Genomic DNA, 14,785 nt, shown 5'->3' with positions numbered 1-14,785 from the left:
TGGCCAGCTGTTGCCTCTGTGGTTGACCTGTCCATCCCCTAAGTGTTGGCGGGTGCACACTCTTTTGCTTGTGTCCAACAGACGGCCCAGAGGGTATGAAGATTGACCTGAGGCAGGTTCAAGTTTACCCCATTGCAACCCTCCAGCAAGTGCAGCTGCCAGGTATATCCTGTCAGTGGCATATGTTTGTCTCAAAGATTGAGCCATAGACGTGTTTGTACACATGGCCAGTACAGTTACACTGCAAAATGGCTCATTGAGTTATGATGATCCCTTTGATGGCTGCATCTGTTACTTGGTTTACTGTAGTAAATTTACAGCAAATACTTGACGGCAAATGCTGACCTCTTAGGATGTGTGCATTAATAAGACCCAGACCAATATGGTGTGGCACTGCTGCTTTGGTGACTGTAGCTACACTTGGTCAGTTCACACCTCCCAGTGATGACAAACATACATTGTGATGTCTGACCTGTCATCCTCCTGTGCCTACCATGGTGGTCATTGTTAAGAAGGATTTCTAAACTCTGACATGAGGGGCAGAGGTTCAAAAGGGCAGCCTAGTTTCTTGAAACAGGGTAACCTTCTGGACAAGCCAGACCAATCAAGGTAGCATTGGTAGCAGTCTAGACTAGGTCTCAGGAGGGGTGAGGATGACTGAAAGCCCACAATGAGCACACACAGTAAAGGACACTACAAATCACTCCCAGTCCGGTGTATATATCAAAAATACATATACATTTATTCAAGGCCTTTTAAATCAAACACAGAGCAAATATCAACAGTAATACTATATCAAAACTATATTAAACCAATACAACACTACTATGAAACATATATACAGTTGCCAAGTGGCCTAAAGGAATAGTGCACAGAATGGGTCCGCGACCTATGGAGAAAGGAAGCAAACAGTGCAAATAGTCTTTAGGCAGTTCTTCATCATTCAATCCCTAACTAAGAGGCAGTCCAGTCCCTATGAAGAATGGAGCCTAACACTCTAAAGTACTTTGGATGTAGGTGCACACGAGTGTGCATTAGAGCGAAAAATTGTGTCTCTTAAAGGGGTTGTAGTGACTCAGGAAGGTGGTTGAGGTGATGAAGAATATGTCCCCACTATTGCAGGATGGTTTCCCCAAGAGGGCTGAATAGTTTCCAGGAGTTGGGAATATGGCGGTAGCACAGGCTACTTAATGGCCCTCAGGGAACACTTGTGCATAAAAATTAATGGATGCGCTAGGGGCCACTGGTATGGTTTGCAAGTTCTTACTGATCCCAGGTGCGCTCCGGTCCACACTTTGGCAGTCGAGTCCACATCAGTATCAGATTCAGATACAGCAATTTTGCGGCTCTGCGGCTTTCAGTGGCTGAGTTACAGTGATTATTCCGTGGCAGGACAATGTCAATTTCTCCGCTTCTGGTGAAGGGATCAGGCCAGTTTCACTGCAGCAGGATACATGGCACAGAGGGGCACATCAGCAAGGCACCTGCAATGTTCGTCACCACGGCTGGGCAACACAGTGACCGTGTAAACTCCAGTTCAGGCGTACACTCCTGATTCCAGACCTAGGGTGCCTAGGTGTACAAAACTCAGCAGGAGGGTGCCTTGGACTCAGTGCTTACGATGTACCAAGTTTTAAGTATCAACTCAGAACGATGGTGGTTTCAGAGCAAAGGTCCTGCGCATGCTGGTCAGTTCTCTGGTTAGCCCAGGAACACATCCAAAGAGACTCGCTTGCAGGTTAAGATGAAGGTGCCGTGAATAGTTGTTCCCACTTTTCAAATGGTCAAAGCACCTTTGCAGACCTTCTGGTGCGATCAGATGCAGAGGAGTCCTGCGGAAAAACAGCTGGCTCTGGGTGCCAAACCTTCCAGTGGGTCACCAGTGGTTCCTCGACTCGGCTTCTTAGTTTCAGGATGCTTGAATCCTATCCTAGGTTCAGTGAGAACTGAAGAGATCGACCTGGTATGGGTGTTTGGTGCCTTCTGTTATCACGAATCTCCTTTGCAACAAAATGAAGAGGACCCAATCGGAGATCTGCTCGCATTCAGGCACACCAGGCATGGACCAATCACAGACCACGGTGGCCCCAGTCATTCCCAGCACACCAGACTCTCTGGCACCCCGGGATGTGCATTGGAAATAGACAGTCCAGTCCACATCCTGGAGGCACACACACAAAGCATGCAGAAGCCCGCGAAAGCTTGGCATTTTGTGGGAGAATGCATGACCTAATAAGGACTGACCCGGGTCTGCTCGACCTGGGGAAGGCAAAGGGACAAGATGGCCAAAGGACAGGACAAAGAACCTCAGAACCTCATTGAATGGCCATTTTGGAGCCAGGCCACCTTCCTGTGACAACCACAGTAAATGCGGTTTTCATGGCAAGAAAGGATTAAAACTATGTGAAAGTAAAAGCTGCCACCAGCCCTGTACAAGGCACATCTGTACTGAAAGGAAGACCCAAGCGCACTGTACTGTAAAGTACTTTGTGCACTTGTAACATGTTTCAGAAAAGTTGCAACATAGGAAAGGACTAAGTGAAACAAAGTCTCCCAGTACTGACTGTCTTTAAGGGAATGTCAGTTTCTCCATAACAAAGTGAGCGAAATCCCAGCGGAGTGCAGCAGGAGGCTGGGGTCCACTGGCAAAAGTCAGGCTAGGCTTGTCAGACAACAGCAAAAAGTTGGGGGGGGTTCACAATTGGCGGGAAAATTACACATAAATGGGAAACTTTCCTAACAGTCACAGGTAAGGGTGATTTGGGATTCAAAACCAGAGAGTGAGCCAGAGAAACAGCTACCACATTCAAGAAAGTCAGCAGTCATGCAAGTTACACACTCCCACCTTTGGGAGGTAGTGACTTATATTTCTGTCACAGGACTCTTTTGAGGCCCTGTGATTGGAATGTGTACACTTCACATCCTTTAATGAGGAATCAATGGAGGACAAGTCTGGTTGCAGCAGCCATGTTAATTCCAGCTCCAAATGCATATGTTATAGTTTCTGCAGTTACACTTGCTCGTAGTTGGATCTTGTGATCAGGCTGGTGGTCTTGCACGAGGCATACAAATGGCTTTCCCATCCCTGGCAACCATCACTTTTTGGAGGCCCGCCATACCACCACAGAGGGCAGCAGGCAGACTAAACAGCTGTGCACTGAGAATCCGTTTATTATGTTTCACAATGGTGTTGTTGGACTCCCAATTTGGGATGCTGAAAAGGCCTCTCTTACACGGGTTCAGGCCAGCATCCAGGTAGTTGATAGTTGTCAGTGACACTTGTCCGTGGATCACTTGGCTCATCTGTTGATGACGAACGCAGCTAGCTGCAATTTATTACAGTGACTTACGGGAAGGATAGAGCAATTTTCTTAGTAATGCTGCCCAGTTCGTGCCTAAATCTAGAAAGCGCTGGTAAGCCGCTTACCTAACAGGGACAGTATAAGAAAATAAGAGAATATAATAAATTATGTAATTGTTCAACCATCTACATCCTAGACCACACTCATCCAGGTATGTAGATACATGGAGAGAGAAAAAGTGTAAAAAAAAGAACACCTAAGGCATGTGATCAGTAGTTTATTTTGGGTACATAGTGATTTCATATCCCATAGACACTCTGAAAAACTCTAAGGTGTGTCTAAGGAGAGGCAACACCTATTGGGAAAAGGAAAGAAGACAAACAACAAGGCCTCACTCCCTGTTATTTAGTCATTCATTTTAGCAGGGAGTGTGGAAAGTAAAAGCTTGCTCAAAATGTGATTAGGCAAACTTTAGCCTCCTAAGTGCCTGCTACACTTAGAAGGCTAAAGTTTGCTTTCTCAGATTTTGAGCAACCTTTTACTTAGTAGGCAAACTTTTGCCTCATACCTTGACCTCCGGCAAACCATGTAACAACTATGTACTGACTTGTCTGCTAAACTGTAACCTAATGTAATGTGTAACCACCATAACCCAATGTATACGTAACCGATATAACCAAAGTATGTAACCTACCACCTATGTAAGCAACACTTGTAACCAACCTTCATATGCTTAAGTGCCCATATGCCTCTGGGTTCGGTGCGCTATACAAATGTCAAAATAAATAAGAAAATATACAGCATTCAAATATGTTGTAATGTGTTGCAGCACTGAACTCGAAAGGGTACTTTCCTGCAGCCAAAGAACTTGCGTGCAGTATCGCGAAACCACTGAGCGTGATATTTTATTATTTTGTCATTGTACCCAGGTAATCCTTTACATAAATGCATAAGGGGAGTGTCTCCCACAATGGCACATCACACTTCAGACTGCCGATAGTTACCAGCCCTTCATATATCCTCAAACCTACAAACTCTCCACTCCTCCTTCACACTGTCCTTCCACCAATATTTCTCTCCATTTCCAACACTTCTACATTTCCTCCCAACCCCTTCTTTGCTGCACCAACTATTCGGGCAGGTACCACAAATGCCACCCACACTCTGGACCATGCCCTTTTATCAAAACCACAACTTCCGTTCGCCCTACAATCTATATCAATATGCACAAAACTTCACTTCTCACAAATCCAAACCACTGTACACCCTACCGCTGGCGCCAGCAATCACTAAACATATGAATATACCATGACATACTACGGCCGTCTTCAAATTTAGTGAGGTAGCTTCTCCTCTTATAATACCCCGGAATGGGGTTTTCAACACACTCTTCCGTGACCTTGTCTCTGGATATCCCACTACTGAACAACACGTTGTGCAAGGTTTAGTGATTCGTCTTCTGCAACCTTTTCAGAGGTTTTCCATTTGCCACTGTAATAAATCCTTTATTATTTCACTATTCCCCCACATACAACCAATGTCCTCTCTCCCCGTTTTGCCATGTCGATCATCTATACTTGCATCCGTGGACTGGCCCAGGACATCCGTAGCAAACCTCCCTCAATGATCCAGCTGCCTTCCACCCTATGGGGTGCCTCGAGGGGATTGGACAGGATTTTTTCCAAGGGGGCTACTGGCGACCTTCTCAGATCACTCATGATTCACCAGTCTCCACAGTTAATCCCATAGTCATCTGGCCACGGCAGGATACTTTGACAGTCCAGGTGTTTTGGCTAACCATTTGAACTGCTACATATGTAATAATGGTCTAGTAAACCCCAGTTTAAGCGGTAATGGTAGGCCGGGAATCCCAGACACAAAATCGGAAATAGTCTGGTTAAATAGCAAAACCCTGATTTATTAACAATCCACGTACAGCAGACATAGCATACAAGCAAACTAGTTGTGAGCCCTTACTCTTTTCGAGCATGATAACAGTTTCAAAACAGAAAATATTTTACCATTGACGTCATCGCAATCTTAGTTATAAAAACCTATGGGACATGGGATGGTTAAGGGAACTGTCTACATATAGAACTTATGGAGGTTAGTGAATACATGTAATCTCTACACTATATGATTGGCTAATGCAACATCTACTGGGCGGCATAACCTTAAGAGTTTTCAGCACATAAGCCAAAAATGAGACTTCGGTGAGAAAAACCCAAGACATTATTCTTCCAATTAAATAGGATGCAAACCCTTATCCCTTGGCCACAAGCCAAAATATTAATTTATATTTGATCTTGTTAGGCGCCTTGATTCTGACAACATGTGGGGAGTTGAGGTAGGTGCTGGGTCGCTTCTGGTCCTAATGACAAGACACTGTTCTGGATTCTGCATTTCATCTTATACATTGCTTATGGTATTTTCTTCATATCTTTATGGTTCTTTGTGCATAAATGCACGCTTGACCTAATGTTCGTGTTTTCCTCATGGTGAGTGCATATTTACTTGTGCCTATTGTGTGAGCGTGTATCAGTTAACAGTGAGTTTACTTATTCTCCCCATATTCAGTTACATTAGGTCCATATCTTCGTGTATTGATACTGGTAACAGCTGATAAAGTTGCCTTAATGCATAGCATTTCTCGCCTTTATGATTTGTGTTGGGGTACGGGTAGTTGCCATGAATGATGTGTTAATCTGTCTCGCAACACTTCCTTGTGACTCCTACCAGACCCTGGCTCCCCCCCGGTCTTAAGCTGCTGGCTTTGTTTAGCCTTTCCCCTTGTGGTCATGCCCATTGGGGCACCAGTCTGAGCGTGGAGGTACCTGTCCAGCTCCCGTGACATATGTCTGTCTCACAGGAAGAACCTACCCGCCTACCTTCCTAGACCCCGGCCACAGCCAAATGTAGCAGACATTAACACAGATTAACACGTCATTCGGTCTATTTGGTCCGACCGCTGCAACCAATGGCAAATTGGGTCCAGGAGAAGGTCCTCCCGACCATGTGGCTATGGGGCCATGAGGTCATGCTTTCCTTAAGGGCACTGTCCAGGGTCTGGGAATTAAGTTACATATTCATGCTGCATATGTAACTTTCCTGCTACCTACCTGATTAGTACTTTTAGCCTCATGCTGTATATGTAACTTCCCAACTACCTACCTGATTATGACTGTTAGATTCATGCTGCATATGTAACTTGCCTGCAACCTACCTGATAATGTCTTTTCAGCCTCATGTGGCACAAGTAGCTTTCCTGCAACCAACCTGATAATAACTTTCCAACCTTGTGCTGCAGATCTAAGTTGTCTGCAACACCATATTCTACCTGATAACATCATGTAACACCATGTCCACTGTAACTATCTCTGAGATGCCTCCGGAACTGGCTGCCATCCGCAACCAAGGACAAGCCTCTCTTCCCTGACTCCCACGGGCTGAATCCTGCCACTCTGTTGTTGGCTGCGCCTAGGCCATCTGGTCTGCTTGGCTCACCAGAAAGGGACAAGAGCACTCAAGGCCCAGGCTGCATCTCTGCAGGTGCACCCAGCGTGTGTGGCAGTTTCCTGTGCACACTGCAGCGGAGCAGGAGGAGGAAGGATACAGACCCTTGTGGCACTAGCACAGCGGCAGCACTTTTGACAAAACCATGCCTCACAGGATGACTCCCAATAGATTGCAGTGAGGTAACTTCCCTGCTACTTACAAAACCGACTCCGAATCAGGTTGTCTTCAATTGATCATGCCCCGCATTCCCTACAAATATGTGGTGCACTATGTGTGTGAGAGGTTGCCCCCTTCTGTCCACACATGAGTCCTGAGGCAAGCAGCTCTATGCCCCGGCACACAGGCTGGCTATCTGCAGCCAATCAAGGTTCTGCAGTTCTGGTTGCTGTCACAGGTTATGGGGGACACTGACTGAAAGGCATGTAGTCACAATCTCACAGATGGACAGTTTGCCCAATTGGCTCCTCAGCCATATAAAAATTGAGAATAATTTGAGATTAATTTGGCCCCAAGACCTCTAATCATTTTCTTCACCAGATTAAACGGGGGTATCTGACTGCCAGGTATCTTGTGTGAAATATCAGAGGGGACCAGACATCATATGGTTCAGTTGGTCATTTAACCCAATACTCAGTTCAGACAAACGATTAGCATTGCAGGACTGATATGGACCTCCACCACAGTGCCCTCTGGTTTCAGCTTGGCCAGGCATACTGCACACATGCACATGCAACAAACCCCCAAATAGAGTGGACGAGAGGTCCTGGTGGTGTACACGGTGCAATGGGATCACACCTCAGCTGGTGTATGCCGGTACTCACCTCCATAGTACCACAGGCTTTGGTTTGGCTCTCCAACTCACACACATTCGTAGGTAGGAGGTAATGACCTGGTGCAGGTAATTATGTAGTTGAGGTGTTTCTAAGCGTCTTGGGAGAAGAGCCAAGTTTCGAGGCATTTGCGCAAGAAACAAAGGGAGGGGTCTAATCTCAGGGCCAGGGGCAAGGAGTTCCATTGTTTAGCTGCAATCACAGGGAAGCTGCATTCTCCAGCTTTTTGCCGTCTGAATCTTGGGATGAAAAGTGGTAAAAGTGGTAAGAGTAGGCGGATCGGGTTGGTTTGTTGGATTGCACTTTGGAGATTTGTCTGGCAAGTTAGATAGGGGCGCTGTTGGAAAGGCATTTGTGAGTTAGTGATAAGGTTTTGAAGGTGATGTGATCCCAGACTGACAGACAGTGGATATTTCATGAAGATAAATAAACAAAATTCTATGAGTTGCAGGCAAAACTGACAGAGGCCAAGGAGGAGATCCGGAGAAAGAAATACAGGCAGGACAATAGGGAAGACATGGTGATTGCCATGAATGAGTGGGCAGGAGGACAAATATTGCTAGAATTTGATGGTAGAAACATGGGCAACCCTAAAGACAGAGAAAGGGAAGCTAGAGAAAGACAAGAGAAAGTAGAGGAAGAGTAAAGAAAAGAAAAACAAGAGGAACGAGAAAGAAGAGAGTAGGAAAAACAAGAAAGAGAATGGGAAAGATGATACAAAGAAGAGAAAGTGAAGGAAAGGAAACAGGAGGTAGACAGAGAGAAGGAGAAAAAACGAAAGGAAGAACAGAGAGGTGAACAAGAGGTAAAGGAAATTGAGAAGAGAAATCAGGACGAAAATGAAAGGGCGAGAAATCAATGAGAAAATAGTTAATGGGAGAAGAGACAAGGATAGCTTAGGGGCAACTTGTTTGTCCTGCAATCAAGACAATGCAGTACAATGCAGGTTCAAATCCTGATCCCATGCTTAGAAACCACTTGTTGGTGTTAGGGGTGTTATTAATGAGCAATTATAATTATAATGTAGAGAGAGAGGGGGAGAGAAAGATAGATGAAAAAGAGCAGAGACAGTCGATGAAAAGAAATTGATTAGCTTGTTAAGGGGCATATACTCCAAGAGAAAGAAGGATACAAGGAGGTTAGAGAATGGGAATGGAGTTTAGAAAAAAATTAATAAGGAATTGGACCCAAATTGTCTTCCTAGGCAGATGAAGCAGAGGGAGTAGTTATGTGAAGGAGGATTTGTAACTTGTATAGGAGCAGCAGGGACGGTGGTGTTCATTGAGGGAACCAGAGCATAGTAGGATCTCCACAGAGGGGTGAAGGGAGAGAAGATGAGGGAAGTGATGGAAGTGGTGATACAACAATTTTTGATGAGGAAGGAGAGGATGTTGGATGAAAGGAGGAGAAAGAAACTGCATAAGCCCCTTCAACAGGGGGAGAGAGAATGTGGTTAGGTTTGGAAGGATCAGCGATAATGCCAAATCCTGTTAAATGTGCCGGACTTCCAAAGGCATGATCAAGAAGCCTAGAAGACAGAACACATTATGCGAATAGGCTGAAAGATTTACCGGGATGGAAGAAAGAACATTTGGCAGGTGCGACACCCAAGACATGATGACCGATTGCAAGCAGAGAGGACATAGAATTGACACAATTACCATGGCTAGAAAAGAGGGGAGGACAACTCCAATATATTCAATGGTGTCAGATGCACAAGAATAATTTAATCTGTAAGCTACCAATGTTGACAGTGGGAGAGGGGAATTGGATTTTTGAATTAGAAAGAATGACAGTGGGAATGACATTGGCGGTGGGTGACATAAAAAGCTTACTAGCTGCCAAAATAGGAAAGAAGGCAGATGACATTTGGAAATGGGCGGGATATTCCGAAGTGACGGCCCAAAACACCACTCATGATGGAGCAGCTTTTAGCAATGCTAGGGACAATGTATGGAGAGCACTTAGGGTTCAATATCCCGATTCGTCGTACATGAGCGCAATTATGACATGCAAAATGTGTGATGACGATCCGGGTTGTGACATGATGCATGATTCCAGACTTTAGGGCCAGACCAGCCTTCCCTAGTTGCAGGCTTTGATTGGTACCTCTCAGGCCACAAAACCTTTTCAGAGGCCTTCCTGGAGCCAGTGCTGGCACCTTTGGCGCCAGGCTCATATTATTTGATCATGTGGATGAGGATTCAGTGAACATGGAGGCACACATAGCCCAGTCCTGAGGACTGAGCTATACAGTCTAGTTTCCAGGGAGTGGCTGGGCTTGGGACTACTTTACGTGGGACTATTTGACCAGGGCTATATAAACCACACCCAAGGAACAGAACACGCTTTGCGTTATTCTGCAGCATAACGCTCATCGTGCCTGCTCAGCTCCTGTTTACCTGGACTTCAGCCACGCCTCGGGAACCACGGACGATCAGCACCTGTCGGAGAAAGGAAAGAGAAAACAAGAAGAAGAACAGCGGTTGAGTTCTTAACTGAGAGAAGCAATCTTCCAACTCCATTCGAACGGCTTTCTCTTCCGCCGCTCCTGGGAACTGCCGCACCTGCAGAAACGACACAAGAAGGGAGAACAAATACTTATCCCGAAGGCGACAGTCATCTCAGGATTCCATCAAATCAGTTCACACGATCACAGCTCCGGAGCCTCACCGCACCTTCAGAGGAAGGGAAAAGAGACACCAGGTTAGCCGTGTACTAGAAATAACCTTTTTAAAATACATCTCGACGCCACTCTTTCGCATTAACACTCACCTGCATAAATACTGCTCAGCGTCGCAGTGAGGTGTCCATTCCTTCATCTGGCATTTCCAAAACCGCTCCTGCAAAAGAATAAGCACAATAGTGGAACTTTGGCAACAAAAGAACACATTAAACAAAAACTGTTACCAAGAACCAATTGGTACAAGGACTTACCTACAGAGTCACAGCTGGTCTTGATTCCTCTACAGGCAGCAGGATCAGTGACGGAACTAGATCCAGTGAAAGTGCCTAAGAACAGTAATGTGCCTGTGCATTCAGATGCAGGACGGAGAGCCCATTGTTAAAATACTTAAGGTGAGACATAAGCACAGAGGAAATCAGTTGGAGATTTAAGGGAGGTGGGAGTCTTACCCACCTTGCGCAGCAAGTTGACATCTCTGTTCATCATTCTAGGGGAACACCCAAGTGTGAGAGAAGTAGTGAGACAGGAAGAGACGCGCACAGACGTTCATAGCTCAGCTTCGTGGGACGCCCCCGTGGAGACCAATTGAGCGTAACAGGTTGCTTATATTCAGGAGATTCAAGAAAAATGGTGGCTCGAAATGAGAGAACCGTGGGATAAAGCAATATCTATTTATCTATTAGACACAAACACTACACTAATAATCAAAGAAGACACATATTGGTACATTTCATCACCAAGGAGATTTTCAGTACTCTCGTGATCGGTAAATGCTCTTGATGTTGGCGTTAGGGGAAGGCGCATTTGACGTCCGGTAAGCACCTCGTGAGGGGTGAGGTGGTGGTCGGAACCTGGTCTATTCCTTAGCTCAAATAGGGCTAGTGGAAGGCAATACAACCAACTCTTCTTTGTTGTTTGCTGTATTTGTGCAATTGCCTCCTTTAATAGGCCATTCAGGCGTTCACAAAAGACTGTTGGCCTGTGGGTGGTATGCACATGCAAATTTATGCTTGATGTTCAGTAAGGATGTGATGTGCTGGAACATTTCGTTTGCGAAATGTGGGCCATTATCTGACCGCAGTACCTCGCACACTCCCCACCTGGGGAAGACCTCCCTCACTAGGAATTTAGCTGCTCTGAATGCATCTGGGTGTGAACAGGGCCCTGCTTCAATCCACCTCGAGAATGGGCATACTACTACAATCATATACCTATTTCCTTGACATACGTTGATCATATCAACATAGTCAATATGGAGATGTCGGAAGGGTCCCTCTGGCCGGGGAATAGTACCTCTTATAACCTTCAGAGTGTGACCGGCCGTAAACTGTTTACATGTGAGACAATTGCTGATAAAATTTGACACATGAGAATTTAACTCAGGGCAGAACCAGTCTTCCCTAATTCGTGCTGCAATTACTTCCTTGCCTGAGTGGGCTGGGTGGTGTAGTTGGCTCAGGGCGGTGTTCAATAGTGCCAGTGGTATTACAATCTTTCCAGTGTCACCCTGGCGCCATAGTACGTCAGTTGGTGACATTGTGCATCCTCTTTTTACCCATAAATCTTTTTCTGCCATTGGTGCAGCCGCTTGTAGCTCCATTATCTGTGTGGCTGGAAGATGGGTGTACCCTTCTCTTATCAACATCTCCTTAGCCATTCCCCTCCCTCTCCCTCTCTCTGACTCTGGGGGGTTCCATATCTCACCAAAATATGCAGCATACTTCGCATGTGCGTCTGCTGCTGCATTCCCTTTTGAAATGTAGTCGTCACCATTGGTGTGTGCGGTGCATTTGACCAAAGCTAATTCTTGGGGGTCATTTATTGCTTCAATTAGTTCAGCCAATAGGAGGGCATGTTGCACTGGAGTGCCATCAGCTCTCCTAAACCCTCTTCTTCTCCATTTCGACAGCCCTGATTGGACAGTGGACGTAACATATGCGCTGTCGGAATATATGGTCACTCGTTTGTCAAAGCTTTCCTTCAACGCCAAGATTAGTGCAATTAATTCTGCTGCTTGAGCGGAATAATGCTGTGGTAGTTGTACACATTTCATTGCCACCCACACCGGTACCTCCATCATTTTTACCACTGCTGCCCCAGTCCTCCTTATACCATCCCTTTGATCGATAGTTGATGACCCATCAATGAACAGGAGCTCACCTCCCTCTAGTGCGTTCTCTTCAATCTTTCTAGTACATGAGTACATTTCAGTGATTTGCGTACAATCGTGTGCATAATCTCCTTTCTCAAGTACTTCTGCTAGGAACCTTGCAGGGTTGACTGTGCTACATCTAACAATTGATAGTTCAGCTCTGGATAAGATGATCTCATAACCTGATGCCCTTTGCGTGGTTAGGGTGGACTTAGGTTTATTCAATATTGCAAATAGTGCATGTTCCACAAACAGTGTAGTCGGGCACCCCATGGTGATTGCTGATGCTTTCTCTACCGCAAAAGCAGCTGCGGCGAGACCTTGTTCGCAAGGGAAATGACCTAACATCACAGGGTCTAAGTGGCCGCTGTAAAATGCTACTGGTTTGTAGCCCATGCTTGATTTTTGAGCCAACACTGCTTTCATTACTGCTGAGTCACAATGTGAAAATATAAAGAATTGTCGCTCATAGTCTGGGGTTGCCAGTACCGGAGCAGTTGATATCGAATCTTTCAGTTCATCAAAAGCCTCTTTCATTTCCATTGTCCACCCCAACTTTTTCTCCCCTTTTCTAGCTTCCTTTAACGCCTCAAGCAGGGGTCCTATGTATGAGCTGTAATCAAATACCCATGCTCTACAGTAGTTGCACAGACCCAGGAACTGCTGCAGTTCCCTCACTGTTTGTGGTACTGGCGTTTTTGAAATGGCCTGTGCTCTTTGTGGTGCAATCTTTCTTCCATGTTGGGATATGAGCTGACCAATGTAAAGTACCTGTTCTTGACAGTACTGTAACTTTTCCATGTCTACCTTGTAACCTTTTTCAGCCAGTATTGTAAGCATTTTTAATGAGTCCTCTCTGCATGTTCTTTCGTTTGTACTGCAAATTATTATGTCGTCGACATACTGCAACACTGTGCTTTCCACTTCAATGTTACCCAAATCCATCTGTATTACTCTGTTGAAGATTGAGGGTGATTCGCAGTACCCTTGTGGCAATCTGGTGTGTTTCCACTTTGTGTTTCTGTAAGTAAGGCTTGTCAAATCTTGTGAGTCTGGGTGCAATGGTATTGAGAAGAAAGCATTTTTAAGGTCGATCACTGTAAATCGTGATGCTCCTGCTGGAATGCCACACAATATTGTGGCCGGGTTTGCGGCTATAGGGTATTCTGCTTCTACTATGTTGTTCAAGGGCCTGAGATCCTGTATGAAGCGCCAAGACCCCCCTCTAGCCTTGCGCACTGGGTATACAGCCATGTTACATGGTGATTCTGAGGGGACCAATATGCCATTATTTATAAGGGCCGTTATGGTTTCATATATGCCCTCATCTGCCTCTTTTGATAGTGGGTACTGTTTCACTCTGGGGAGTATTGCACCTTTCTTCAATTTTATCCATACTCCCCCTATACTTTTTATGCACCCCACGTCATAGGGGCTGGTAGTCCATAATGATGTGGGTACTTTTGTCATATCCTCCTCAAAGAAGGGAACTGGGGTGGATGTGGGTGCCTCAAGTGCCATTGCAATTTTCTGTGCCACTTGTTTGTACGCCACTTTTAGCCATATTTCCACACTCATCATAAACACCATTTCACCTTCCTCCTTTTCTTTTGAGAACAGCTCCTCATCTGACACCTGGGTGAGTCTACATCCTTCTGCTAGTGCTATCACTGCCCTCCATGCTCTTCCGTCTCTGTCTTGGGCATGTACCTCAATGTAATCAGCTGTTGCTATAATGCTCTCAATGTCCACTGGAACCACCTTTCCTTCTGGTTCATTGACTGGTGTTTCTGGTCTGAACAAATAGGCTGCTGGCCTCCTCCAGATCTTTCCCTCTATTCCTGGCATCCATGCAAATGCCATGTCTGTCCCGTACTGGAATAGTTCACCATCTACTGGCTCAGCCCTAATCGCTGTCTGTCCGCAGTATGCTTGCATAATCTGTCGTGCTGTGAGCATGTTAATTCCTGGAGTGGAGCAAATTATGCCGTCCTCCATAAAGGAGATCGTCATATTCAACCTGTTCATGATGTCTCTCCCCAGTATATTTACTGGTGAGGCACTATAATATAAAAGTGGGACTGACATGTCATAATCTCCTATAGATAAGGGAATGTTATCAGTAAAGGGAACCAACCCTCTAGCCCCAGAGAATCCTTGGGTGTTCATGGCTTCGCCCGACATCTTAAATTTACCTTCCCTTATGCAAGACTGGGTCGCCCCGGTGTCAACAAGGAATGATAATTTTTTGTCACCTATCGTTACCTCTATGCGTGGTTCCTCCGCACTATTAGGTGTT

This window comes from Ambystoma mexicanum, chromosome 5q, assembly GCF_040938575.1.
Source record: "Ambystoma mexicanum isolate Mex_15411 chromosome 5q, UKY_AmexF1_1, whole genome shotgun sequence".
NCBI classification, from domain to species: domain Eukaryota; kingdom Metazoa; phylum Chordata; class Amphibia; order Caudata; family Ambystomatidae; genus Ambystoma; species Ambystoma mexicanum.
The sequence above is the reverse complement of the archived record's forward strand: the minus strand, read 5'-3'. Positions refer to the sequence as shown.